This window comes from Ochlerotatus camptorhynchus, unplaced genomic scaffold, assembly GCF_037179485.1.
Source record: "Ochlerotatus camptorhynchus isolate MF236.1 unplaced genomic scaffold, CSIRO-AGI_Acam_v1.1 ptg000140l, whole genome shotgun sequence".
In the NCBI taxonomy this organism is placed as follows: Eukaryota; Metazoa; Arthropoda; class Insecta; order Diptera; family Culicidae; genus Ochlerotatus; species Ochlerotatus camptorhynchus.
The window spans coordinates 972,542-987,224 of NW_027040630.1; the positions used below are offsets into that span (position 1 = coordinate 972,542).

The 14,683-nt window shown below is 40.3% G+C and overlaps 1 protein-coding gene across 1 annotated transcript in view; it reads left to right on the top strand.

The window, feature by feature from the left end:
* LOC135700646 (branchpoint-bridging protein-like) overlaps nt 1-12,860 on the top strand; it is a 230,846-nt gene extending 217,986 nt beyond the window's left edge. The window contains exon 11 of the mRNA XM_065221219.1: nt 10,797-12,860. The gene's annotated coding sequence lies outside the window, so the exon portion shown is untranslated. The remainder of the gene's footprint in view (nt 1-10,796) is intronic.
* Nucleotides 12,861-14,683: the final 1,823 nt, after the last annotated feature.

A 14,683-nucleotide genomic window follows, 5' to 3' on the forward strand; every position in this document is an offset into this window, starting at 1 on the left:
TATTTCTTGCGATTGAGTGCTGTCTGCAGTTTGTTGCCTGGTAGAAGATTTTGCATCAAAACTGAATCACCCACATCTACCGACGATCTCTTCGCTCTTCGTCGCATATCTTCATGATCCTTCTCTCTTGTTTTCGACTTCAAGTCTCTGTCTGCAAAATCTTATTTAGGAGGGGCAATTTCAATATCTTCCAGTGCTGATATCGTCGATCGGATTGTTCGGCCGTACAAGAGTTCTGTTGGTGTTTGACCAGTAACGGAATGCGGTGTGGTTTAGTACATCACTAAATAGTCCTGTAGATCCTGTTTCCAATCTCTACCCATAGCATTGCTTATTTAAAGTCTCTTGAGAAGCGATCTCTTCTGTCTGTCGACGATACCATTCTGTTGCGGTCAATACGGTATCGAATGGTTCAGATGAATTCCGTGTATCAATTCAATACCTACGAACTGTTTTACGTTGTCTAGCGTAATTGTCCGAGGGTATCCCAAACGTGTGAAAATTTTATCCAATCTAGATACCGTATCTCTCGCCATTATTTTATGTATCGATTTGACTTCTTTATAACGACTGTAGTAGTCAATTATAAAGAATAAGTATACTCCGTCCGGCATAGGCCCGAGAAAGTCTATGGCTATGTCCACCCACGGTTTATTAGGAAGCGGACGGCGTGACATCGGTTTTGGTTTAGGTCAGCCGACAACCTTCACAAGCTATTACATAACTGGTTACTTCGCGATCCATTCCTGGCCACCAGACTGGGTCCCTGAGACGACGAATCCTGCTGATAGTTCCATGATGAGAATACCGAGAAAATCAAATTTTAAATGAAATTCCAAAGGGATGTTGAGAAAAATTTCAAGGGAATTCCGAGGATAATTTCAAGTGCATTCTGGGAAAAATTTCTGGAGAATGCAGAGGAAATTCTTCTGAAATTTCAAAGAAATTTCTGAAACTTCAGGGGAAGATAATGAATTCTTATGACAGTTTCAAAATATTACTTGGGAGAATTCAAAGGAAATTCTGTGGATAATTGTTTGTGCATCTTGCAGATAGTTGATAATTTGGAAAAGAAAATACATGAATACAGAGAAAATCAAATTTGCAGTGAAATTCCAAAGGGATTTTAAGCAAAATTTCATGCAAATTCCGAGGATAATTTGCTAGCTCATTCAGTTCCAAGGTGTTTTGAGAAAAAAATCATAAAAAGTTCCAAATATATTTTTAGTGGACTTCTCAGAAGAATTTCAAAAGAGCTCAAGGAATTCTGAGGATGGACTATTTCGCAACTGTACAAAGTTTAAAGACAGCTTTTGGACTCCCTAATTGAAAAGTGGGTATTAGTTTGCCATTTTCGATTGTTGTCTTACTAAAAATTTGCCCAAGAATCTTCTCTGAAAATTGCAAGTCATTTCTTACCTAGGTTAAAAAGTTACAGCTGTTTATGTGCGTTGCAATAAATTCGGGTTGTCCTTTATATCATATTTAGAACATGTTGAATGTTCGGCATTATTTTCTGTCACCCCGACTGGTGGTTCTTTGGAACGATTAAATTGCCAATTTCCATTGGCTGTATGAAATCAGTATGCATTGAAGAAGATGAACCACCACCGGAGCAAAAAATAAATAAAATTAACTCAATTAAACAGTAGAGAAACAGTGGTGGGTGGAAAGCACCATCTCCCGCGCACTTTGGAGTACTCCCCATCCCCAGATAAATGCACAAAAATAAAAAAATTGCCCCTCCTCAACAAGATTCCTGCGCACGCTAGTGGTTTTTGTGGTAGGCCTTTGGCTGATCGGAGTGTGTGATTGGGATTTTTTTCCTCGCTTGTTGTCGTCGTCTGTGAGGTCGTCGTTGATATAAGGAGCTCGGTGGCCTAGTGGCGATCGATTTTGCGTATTGAACAGAACATTATCGGTTCAATCTCAAGATCCTTTGCATAATAGAGCTTTAGTGTTAATTGGATTTATTCTTAATATGAGATAAAGCGTACTGAAATGTGGTTGGAGGAACGAATTGTTTTTTTTTAAATAAGGACATCGGTGGCCTTGTGGTGACGGATTTTGCTTACTGAGCAGAAAATCATGAACTCAATCCCAAGCTCCTTCACAATATAGATATATGCTCTAAATCAGCTTTCATTCATAATATGATGTGAAGCGTAAAGGAATTCGGTTGCAGGGTTGGGTACGTAAAAGAAGTAAGATTGGAGTTTTAGAAAAGACGTGTAGAAATCCAAATCAAATCCCACTTGTTGGCGTCGTCGTTGTGGTCACCGCCGGGATAACAACAAGTTGAACTGAAACTTTATCGTAATTGTTTTCGGAAATAAGGGGCTCGGTGGCCTAGTAGCGACCAATGTTGCTTGTTGAGCAGAAGACCGTGGGTTCAATCCTATGCTTGTTCGCGCTATTGAATCGTTAGGAGATCAATTGAGCATATCCGGTTTACCAAAACGAATCCTGCTGCAATCCCAGCCCAGTGATATCAAGTGCAGAGGTGTTCTCGGCTTTCCTAAACGAGTATTACGTCAACATATTCCTACCCATTCCTTTCTTGAATAGCATTCGGACGTGTTCGGTGCTTGTATTGCCTGGTTTTAGATCACCAGTATTTACACATTGAGGATGATTGCTAGTCCAAAGCAACGTGTATTGGTTCACTGTGTAAACAGCTGATCTGGCAATAACGGAGTTGCATCCACGGGTGATCAATCATGCTCATGCTCGCTCATTGATTCGAGCACACTTCCAGTTCTGTTCTGTGCTAAAATGGAAATATTCTATTGGGGGCTCTAGAAAATTTTGAAACTAGCCTCAAACGAAAGCGGGGCTCCTAAGATTTCGTTTGGAGGGTGTTTCAGCGATATTGATTTTTTTTTTATAATAATGCTATCTTACAAGAGACACCGTGTGCCACCAAGATGAAATGACTTTTTCGTACTAAACCTATGCACCACCACGTCACACTGCCGGTGCCGATGTTTTTTGGCCTACGCCAAACGAGACGGCCAGAAACATGTTCTGCCATTTTTTACGTTTCACGGAGAAGTTGCTCAAAATATGATCTACATCTTTTGCAATACACACCTGAATAATCAGTAAGCCAGTAACAGAGGAGTGGAATTTCGAAAAAATTATGAAGCATAAGCTTGGACCAGGGGGATTTTTTTTTAAATTATCGGACAAACTGGGCCGAAGGGTTTTCAATTTCTATGAAGCTTCGCCCATAGGTAGAGTTCATAGATATTTCGTTTTTATGGCTTTCTCAGTCTAGGGTAATTCAAACAGTTGGTTGTGCATTGCCATATTACCAAAAGTAAATTTCAAAAAAATCAGGTTTACCAATTTTTCCGGAAACTTTAGTTAAAGTTTTCCGATTTTCTCGGACACCACCAATTTAAAAAAAAAGCATAACTTTTGAACCAAGGATCGCACAGTCAAAGTCAATTTGCAAAAATTGCTTGAAATTTTGTCAACTATTCATAAAAATACAATTGGAAACACATTTTGCAAGATGGTTTTCACCATTAAAGAAAATCCAAAAGTAAACCTGTGGAAATTATCGTCTGTCTCATGGATTGTTATCAAAAAACTCAGCTGCACCTGAACCAATTTTAATAATTTTATCACCAATCGATCAGAAATATTTCTACGCATCAATAACAATTCCGACTGATGATTGTCAACAAGGAACTATTGAAAAAAATTAATGTCAAGTATTGTCCAATGTAAAAATAAAAAGTGATAATGTTATCACTGTTTTCATGAAATAAACGTTCTTCCCAAACCCAGTCGTCATAATCGAGTACCACTTGTTTGTATATCATTCTGCTTTATCCTGAAAAGATATAAAACAGCGCTGCTGTCAACTCATTTTCGCTTCGGAAGCAGAAGCATCAATAGCAGCAGTAGGAATGTGGTGGCAGATTAGGTAGTCCACTCTTCTACCCAACAATGGCTGGTCGTAGCAAAGGAGGAAAAGTTTTTGGTAAAAGAGGCGCCAAGCGTAATCGCTAGGTTCTTCGTGATAACCGCCACCCATCGTCTGGATCACCGTGGCGGTATCCAACGTATCTCCGGTCTGATCTACGAGAAAACATGAGGTATGCTGAAGGTGTTCCTGGAAAATGTGATCCGTGATGCTACTCTGAACACGCCAAGCGTAAGCGATCATGGATGTCGTCTATGTTTTGAAGCGACAGACGCACTCTGTACGGTCTCGGAGGTTAAATCATCACCAACTTTGGCAACAAAACGGCCCTTTTCAGGGCCAACAAGCTTATTACAGTAAAGAGTTGGAATAGAATTCATCTGCCTGTTTGTCCCTATTCAGAACCACACGCCTCCTACGACCACACAAAATGCTCTCCAGAGTTGTAATCTTGTAATCAAACTTGGAATCAGGGGTGCAAGTGATTTTGATCGATTCTCTTCATCAACATTCTCTTTGAAACAAAAAAAAAATACTACGAATTTGGTACGCCTACAATTTAAAAACGGAAAGAATTACGATAATAGATGATTGATCAATTAAAAGAACTAAATGCTCTTCACGTTTTTTCCGTCTACTAGCGGTCCTACGTCAAGCTTCCGTTCGTGCCCCTAGGCACAGACCCTTCTACTTTGTTTCAATTGATTTGGCACAAACAATTTGAAGTTTATATGGATATCACTATGTGAGGACCAAACTACAACCAGCTACAACTTTAAGAAAATTGTTTTTCAGTCAAACGTCAAATTAAATAGTTATTAATTTATCAGAGATTGATAATCTTATGGCATGATTAAGCTGCTGTATTGGCGATCGCGTTTCCAAGCAACGTAGGCAAGCATCGAAGATGACGGATTTGGGTCATTTGGCCGAATGCCGTTTGGTTCACCGAGTTCACCGTCGTAGCACGATCGATATTAGTGATCGAATTATCATACTCAGTCTGCCGAATAGCACCCGTTTTTGGTACTATATCCACTCGACGCACACAAAGCAAGATAGTGGTGATTGGAGCGCACGATTTCTTTAGCCGATGCTGTTCGAAGAGTCACCACTCGGACAACACCATCTTTTCCGGGATGAAGCTTGACGAGTTTCCCCAACGGCCTATTTGTTGGTGGAACGTTATCTTCCTTTATTATGACGATGGCACCAAGTTCGATGGTGTCTGGTGGATTGCAACCCTTAGTTGCACGAGATTGTAGCTGCTGTAGATACTACAGGTACCAGCACGACCTGATCACCTGCATCCGTTTTTGGGTCAATTCCCAGTGGTCCAAGCGATTATCAGAAGTATCCTTCCAGTTCGGCTCAGGAACTGCTTGTAGGCTACCTCCAACAAGGAAATGTCCTGGCGTTAGGATTTCAATATCGGATGGGTCCTCGGGTATCGGCGTAAGCGGACAAGAGTTGAGGCACATCTCGACTTGTGCTAACAATGACGTTACCGACGGTCATTACCAGACGCGGCTTCGTGGATTTGATAGCAGTTTTCCAGAGGCCTCGAAAGTGTGGTGCTCGGGGTGGAATAAACTTTCGAACGATTTCATTTTCGGAGCACCATCCGAAGATTTGCTCCCGGTCAGCAGCTTCAACTTTCTGAAGTATGACATAGTAGCCATGATTGTTGTCCTCTATTATTAGCGCCAGGAACAGCAATGTTGCCTGCTGAACATTTGATTGAGCATAATCATAAGACATCAGTGGCTTGAATCATTAGTAACTTTTGATTAAAAAGTGGTCTTCAACAAAGTTTTAGCTGTAATTTTCAAAAAGCACAGCATTCATTTTCCAAACCAGAAAGAAACAGGTGAATTTTTAAACAACCCATTTTGGAATCATTTGAGCTCCACAAAACATTTTCACTTATTTGTATCGTTTTTAAGCACTCAATTTGTATCTGTCTACGATTTGAGAGTAGTTTGAGGTAAGGTCGATGCCACTGACTTTACCGATTGAGTGTTGATTAATCACAACGAACTATTGTGACAGAGCACGGACTTGAGGTAACTGGATAATCTAGGTTCTTTAAAGGATTATATCCGACAAATCAAAATTTGACCAAGCCCACCTTTTTAACTACAAATAACCTAGCATGGTAACAAACGTACAATACATAACTTATGATGGCCCAACTGAACTCCAATATCCACTTGGATCCTAATTATCTCTTTTTGTAAGTTTTCCGAAGCCAAACAATAGTGTTTCTCTTTTCAAATAAATAAAAAGGGTACCATGTTACAATGCTGCTCAAAATGTTACACCTATCTGCAGAAAGTGGGGGATGTTACTATCCAATACACTTCTATTGCGACTGTGTGACAACAATGTGACGTAAAAGTCAAAAGCAAAAAGGGTTCTCTGAGAAGTTTGGTCTGATTCAGACATTTTAATAAAGTAAATTATCATTGCAGTTTAATTTCAATCGATAATTATTTCCTTTCTTTTGGCATCAAACTTTAAAAACGTCAAGTTCAGGTAAGTACCGAAAGAGCTACAGAAAAGTTCAGAACTTTGAGAGTTTTAAGGGTGAATTCCGAAAACTACTCTTGTTAAATGAACTGCAGGAAAATTTCGTGAACTTAAATGAAGAACAGAGAGCTTCACGACAGTTCTATTAATTGCAAGAAACTTAACGGAAGTTCCAAAATCTTCAGAAAAAATTTGAAAACCTAACGACTGTTCAATTAACTTCAGAAAAAAATACGGGAGCTCTAGAGATTTTTCAAGAATAAAGTCCATAAGCTTCAAAGAAGTAGGAAATCCCATGAAGGTCAGAAATTTATTGGAATTTTTAAGAATATAAAGGATGTTTATAAAACTTGATTGTAGTTCCGAAAACTTCAAGAACGTCCAGAACTACGGGCAAGTTTGTTTTCAGATAAGTTTTGATAGCTTCAGGGCAGTTCGATAGATTTCAGAGAAGTTTATATAAATCCAGTGAAGGCCAAAATGGCAGAAACTTAACAGAAGTTACCTAAGCTTAAGTTGAGTTAAAATATGTTAATGGAAGATAAGTAGCTTCGAATTAGCAGCACCGATGGTGTACTAGTGATCGTGACAGCTTATCACTCCAAAGAGTGTGGGTTCAATCCCAATCGGCGCCGTCGGGATTTACTGAGGCATAATATCTCTGATAAAGCCTTCCCTCGGAAAGCAACTAAAGGCAGACTAAAAGTAAATTGGTACGCACAAAAATACCTGTAATTCGGGATTCAATAAGTTAAAAAAGTCCATTAATGGTGGCTTTGCAGCATTTTTATTAAAACTTCAAAGTTACAATATTAGATGGTTATATTTCTCTGTTCTAACGAAATCTCGAACCTTCCTCTTGATGGAGCCCACACAGTGGAAACGGACACGGATTCAGCGCAATTCTTCCATTTTGCCCGCATTTGCTGGATGTCCTTGAAGGCCTCGCCGCTTCGTCGAAGTCGCTGAAATTGCTCAGTATTTTTCGATTGGTCGAAATTCCGGGAGGATTCATTAACTTGGGGGCAAAATCGCCCCTATGCTTGAGGATGAACGATAATACATGCTTTTTCAGATATTCTTCAATGTAAACTTGGGATTCCATCGTCTAGTATGTGACGAATGGTTCCATTTTCAGACCACAACTGCAAATCGCTTGCCAAATCATGTCCTTCTTCGCGAACTTGTCGGCAAACACGAACTTGATTCTTCCCGGCACATCCCCACGTTCAGTCATGATGTAAAACTTTTGACCGGGAAGCTGCTTAAAATCGAGTTTGACGTATGTTTCGTCATTGATCAAAGTGCAGCCCTTGTGTTCCGTCAAAACACGGTCGTACAAGAGCCTTGCACGGTTTTTGACCACGGAATTCTGCTTCATGTGCCGGTTCGGATGTTTACTGGCTTTGTACGACTTGTATCCTTCCCTGGCAATGATGGCCACAGCTCGGATCGAAATACCGGGGTTGGCTTTAACACACCTCACCATCTTGCTGCGCAGCTGACGATCCCTGGTTCCAGTTTTTTCGTCGGTCCGCTAATTCCTTTCCACACTCAGGGTTTCCTTGTAGGTTTTGAACACTCGATGAACTGTTGTTTTCGGACCACTCCGGATTTTCCAGGTGTGCAATATTTTTCCACCTTTCCAGTTCCATTTGACGTTATTTTAAACGCTATCGACTACTTTGATCAAACTTGCACCAGGTGTTCTCTATAGAAGTGTAAACAAACCTCTGTAAAAGATTTTCGATTCCCATCACTAGAGGCATGCTAGCGGCGCGCGAGGGGCGTACCAATTTACTTTCAGTCTTAAAGGCTGACTGACCGTTGGTCCCCGGTGTGAGAGCTGCCTCCCTGGCGTCGGTAGCGGTGGTACTCAGGCTGTGAACCATTTGCCGAGTTAAATTTAACTCGTGGTTCAAAGTGACATTTCGAAAGTTATTCTGTATGTTCGAAAATCCCTGTGTTGTCCATCGACCGGTTTTCAAGAAGAACTCAGCCACGGTTGTCAAAATTTAACTTCTTGTCTGTCATAAATAACCACGTTCGGATAGCAGGGTTAATCGATAACTTTCCATCTGTCAAATTTAACCAAAAGTTAAAAAAAATCCACCAAATGGTTCAGAGCCTCACTACGGAAAACAAGAGAGATGGAAAACAAATCAAACAAAAAAAAAGTAGAAGAGTCTGTGCAGGGGGCACGAACGGAAGCTTAACTTAGGACGGCTAGTGGATGGAACAAATATGTTAAGCATTTAGTTCTTTTAAATGATCGATAATCTATTATTGGTGGCCCTGAAAAGGGTCAGTTGTTTTTCGAAGGACCGTTATTTGTTTTTTCTGGTGTCCATTAGATCGTTTGGGACGGCTACCATGTGGCTGATAAAAAAATAGTGATTTTTGATACCTGTAATTTTAAAAATTTGTTTGTGACATTAAATTCTGCATGATGATATTACTACTAACCTATATCAGTAAGTATAGGTAAGAGAAATAGCTGGTGAAAGTTTTACGGTGGATCTCATGACACATCTGTGGCCGATCAGAAGTGATGCAACGTTTTTACTACGGGCTGGAGCCTTTCTGGTTGCAAGCAATTTATAGTATTCACGCCAGACCAAGACGTGCTCCAGCCAGCATTGAATTGGATTGTTGTGAAAGAACAACTAGCGCTACTTGGTTCTTTCACACCAGTGCAAGTCGATGCCGACCGGATGACGGCGGCCCAGTCATGCTGCCTATTGCTGGAAACCTTTCCTCCTGTCAATGTGGGTGCATTCGTCGTCGTCTTCGTATTGGTGCAATGCGTGCTGTTCCACTCATACTGCTGGAGAGTAAATGACGATGAAAACGATTTGGCAAGCGTTTTTATTACCGCTGCTTTTCTCCTCCCTTGCTTTGATTGGTGAAAGGGTGAGCGGTCAACCGGTGTGAGCATGCGCAATATGTCGTATGTTAAATTTATGCACTATCGTTACGTCTGTGTTTGGGATTTTTCTTTACATGTCAGAATTTTGATTTTTTTTAATATGAATCCCAGTATAAATTAAAGACGTAGTCCTACGTCAAAACATAGCGTCGAACAGTTGTTAGAAGTTTCAAAAATTACAGAGAATATCAGGGAAGTTTAGGGAACTTAAGACAAATTTCGGAAACTTCACTGAAGGTGCAGGAAACGTCGCGAAGTTTAGAGATCCTTGGGACTGTTTTATTCATTTCCGAGCCATTCCAAGAGCATCATCAGAAGAGCAATGAGAACTTCAAGAAAGATAAGAGATCTTCAAAAGGGTTCACAAAAATTGTAGGAAGAACTTCCGAGGAATGAAAGAAAATACCGAGCATTTCGGGGAAGTTTCATGAACGGGAATTTCTGTAAAATTTCCGGCATTTCAGCTTGAACTTCAAGGTGGAACATTGATACAAATGGTATAAAACACAAGTAATTTTTTCCAGAAATAAGTTAAGGTAACATATTGCAAAGTGTGTTACTTGATAGTGGACGAATGTAGTGTTGCATTGAAATTCTTTAAATCGTGTTATATTTAAATTTTCCCTCATTTCACATCCGTTGAACCATTTTGAACGGCCATCCCGTAGCGATTATATCACATCATTGCTAATAATGTATATATCTATATCTGTTCCGGTACCATAAAGTCGACAAAGTAAAAGTATAAGGAGAGACGCAAAATGAAGCACATGCGATACGACAATGGAGTGATGCTCATTAAGAAAATACACGAAGATGCGCAATGTCAATTTTCCGGTTTTATAAGACGTAACTAGGAACTCAAGATCATCGTCAATATATTGTGAATCACAGCAGAAATGACATGGGAGACTTTCAGAAACTAGCAGTGATGCAGAGAAGGGCAACGAGCTCACAAATAGACACGACAATTGAACAGAGAGTGCAGAAACAGCGACAGTTGGTGAGATCATTTTAAATTATTGCACATATTTATACAAACATTTCTTATACTAAATACGCACCAGAATTTAAATGAAAAAGTATTCTTTTTATGTTTGAAGTGTGAATGCATTACATGGACTTATTGCACATGAAGCCGACCCCAGAATGTACGTGTATGAAAAAGCATTCTTGAAATGGGCCGTTGGATGTACAGTAGAGCTATCACTTTCCATCGCCAGGGTTAAAACTGTTTACATCTATGTATGAAAATAGGTGCAAACCATTTTCTTCCATAAAAGCACTGCCGGCCAGTAGGAAATGGATTGTAGACACACACAGACTCATAATTATAACCTTTTTTGACATCCTTCCTCCAGATTAAGAAGGCATATTCGTTTCCTTATCTGATTTCAGGCGTATTTTCTACAACTACAAACAAGCGGAGATGATTATTCCAGAATAAAAAACAAACAGACCACAACTAAGTAATACTTAAAAGGAACAACAAATACACCCATTGATTACACCAAAGTTAAATAAACTCACGAAAATAAAAACATTAAATTGAAGCACCAAATTAAATAAACATAAAAGAAAAAAAAAATAATCGCATAACTAAGTGACACACATTCTTTCTAGCCAAAGACAAAAACTAAACTGATCAGGTTTCAGAATGAAAGAACAAATTTTTACCCAAAGACCCGTACTGGGGCATGACAACTTGCTGATTAGCAACCACCCACAACGACGCGGAATGGAGCCTTCTGCTCCACGAGGAACCTGAACTGCGACGATTAGTTTTTGAAACCGTTGACAAGTGTTGAAGAAGCAGCTGACACAGATTTTTGAATGTTAGCTCGTGAAGCTGTTTGATTTTATTTTTCAGAACGTATTTTATTCCGTGATTGATCGAAGAAGATGCAAGTATTTTATCTCTAAAAACAAAAAAAAAAGAATAACTGGAATTGTTGAACTATAGCAACAGAAGAATTTCCATGGATCGCTATAAATGTGGTAACGTTGAATTGAGTAGTTGACTAGAATTGATACGAAACATTTAGATTTTATAAATAGACAAAATGGGGCAATATTATTCTAATATATCTTTTATACACAATCATACGGGAGAAGAAGAAAAAAATGACCGATAAAGCGTTAAACTCACACAGTTAAAATAAAAAACAAAATGCTTTTAAAACTAAAGTGTACAACATTTTACATATGAACAAGCAAACTGAATGTAATCAACCAAAGAACTACTTAAATAAACAGCACCCTTCAAGAAGATCATTTAAAATTTAGATTTGTTTTTCATTTTCGTTCCAATTTGAAGTAGCAAAACAAAACAACAACACAAATGTAGCCTAAGCTAAAATTGTAGGTGCATGCAGTTTAAACCAAAGGAAAGTTTATCGCTCAACTTAAAACTCTGAGGCATGGAAACGAAATTAACATTTGACACTAAAAAAAAAACCACTTCAGCCCACGACTGACTGTAAAAGAAAGCTTAAAAATCAAACCATAACTTCTAGATGTTAACGAAAGAATGTTTTATTTGCTCTTTAAAAAACATGATTGCTTAAATAAAAACCCGTAAGATCGACACCTGGCAGAAGGGTAATAAGATCTGTAATCGTAAAAAACAGAAATCAGATATAGAACACTGCTTGGGTGACTGCGGAAATCGGAAGGTGAAGGGTGTTGAAAGAAATTAAACCGAATCGAAGGAAACAAGCACTCAAATCCGGTGGGCAAGTCCTACCGGCAATCGAGACTGATTTGACTCTTTTCGTTTTTGTTTTTACGAACGGTGCTGATGGCAATCGCAGATTGCCTTGATTTTATTCGATTACCTAAATTTGTCATACCGAGAGTGAGGTGGAAAAGCAAGCTGCTCTGCGGGCACGGTGGGTTCAAGGTAAGTTTTTGCCGTCAAAATCACGCAGAAACCATCGAATCAAATGTATGTCAAATTCTTTCCGTAAAACTCACGTTCACAGGATTTAACGACCGCCTCAGCTTCCCGGAAAATCCCACCCCGTGCGGTTCAAATCGAATCACAACCCACACACGCACACCTGTTCCATCGACTGATGACGGGCGGGAGTAACTGAATCATTTTATTACCTCTATTACGCATTGTCGTTACATCATAAATGGGACGCGACGGATCAACCTCCTGCCTAAAGGCCACCGTCCCCAGGCAATCCGGAATAGGAGCAAGCAACGGACGCGAACCGTTGCCTCCGGTGCTACCCTCCGAATAACAATAAAATTATGACTATTTGCTTGTGATGACGACATGTGTGAGCTGCTAACCAGGTCCACCAGGCCTTTCGGTCGCTGATGGGCGTGCTTTCGAGAAGGGTTGCCACGGGGTAGAATGATTACGTTCTCCGTGTGTTGTTCTTTATGGGAAAAAAGGTCTCTCTGTAGCTACGCTCAGGGGAATAAAAGTGGCAGGATGAATAGAATAGGGATTTGGTGTTTGACACGTCTTAGTTTTATGGACTACAACAAAAGTTTTAGTATTTATTTCCTTAGGGATCTTTAGGTTTTGAAGAAATATTCAAGTAACCGTCCAAGGTGAAAAATCATTCTGAATTAAGCACTGACAAAAATAATTAGCTTTTAATCCTTAGTTTGATCCTTATATTGACTTGAACCAGAATCGATCAAAATTGATAGGCCCTACATCGTTTAAATGTAGATATAGGGCTACGTCAAAAGCATGAAAATGTGTCCATCGTTGTCGACTTGCTTTTGTGGCACCTCGAGTAACACACATTGCTCAGTGAGCAAGATCCAAGGGTTAAGTCACTCAGCACATTGTGCCGAAATTAGATTCAGCACACCTTCGGCACAATCTCGTAGGCATTGGATTGTTGTAAATTAAATTGGGAACACTGCTGGACAGCTGTCATTGAAGTTGTTCACAACATTACGCGCTGTTTGACTGTAGATTCAGGAACATCCTCTAATTGAATATATCAGAGGAACTCAGACCAGCAGTTCACTTCTCTGTTCACTTATAGATCTAAATATGAAATGTAGGTTCTAGAATGGGCTCAAGAGAAAGAGGCAGTTAATCAGACACAATTAGTACCCTTAATTGAAATAATGCTGCAAATCACACAAAACAAACTACAGATGTCATATTCATCATCCCCTATAGTCAGTCTTCAACAATGTTCCCCACCGGTTCCAACTCTTTCCGGCCGCTGATAGACCGTTACTTTTCACGTTCCGAAAGGCTAGGTTTCTGGTCTGCCTTCGAGGGCATTATAAAACCCTAAAACACAGGACTTTTAGTGTCCTATCAACGCAAAACACCAAAATTTCACACACCCGTCACTTCCCGCGTCATCTTTCCTTGCGATTTCAAACCGAAACATTCAAGGTGTCAGAAATACCGGGTTGCCGGATGAGTATTTAACAAACAATCGCAGCTTACTCTATGACCGGCACAATCGGCACACCAGCGGCACACTAACAAAAAAGATGACCCAAGATTGATGTGCGGAGTGACCTACCCCTTGGCAAGATCACTGTCATTTGCTTTCTCACTTTCGCATCACTGCAACATATACAGATGCAATGCATAAAAGCTGCTGTCAAGCAAATCAAGGAACAAAAATCGGAGGCTTCCGGCCTGCAACTCCAGGTGAGTATGATTGCGATTATTCGGTTCCTAAATTTCCTTCGGTTTCCAGCTACCGAATGGCCCCGGATTTATTTTAAAAACGTGCGTGGACTGAAGACTAAAACCGACTCGTTTTTTCTTGGCAGTTGCGGAGGCTGAATATGATTTGATCGTACTGACATCCGCGAACGCTTCCAACATCTCCGCTGATTCCGTACGACGGTACAGTAGCTTGCAGTCGATGGTGCCTTTTAAGTACCTGAGTACTCGCTTGAGATGCACCCAGTGCTCGTCGGTCGCACCACATTGAAATCCGGCGAAGAAGCTCACCGCCGCACAGATGTCCGGTCGCGAGGTGACCATAAGGTACATGAGGCACCCTACGAGTTCCCTATACGGCTTGTCTATAGCTTCCTCCTTGCTGCCTCTCATCAGCTTCAGGTGCGGTTCCATCGGAATGGGTGACGGTTTGCATCGGTCCATCCCGAACCGCTCGAGAACGCCCTGGATGTAGGCCTTCTGATCGATGGATATCGTTCCCGCTCGCTTGTCTCGCTGGATGTTCAACCCGAGAAAACTCTTCACATCTTGCAGATCCGTCATCTCGATTTCCGTTGAAAATCGTCGCTTAATTCCATCAATCGCCTTCAGTGAGTTG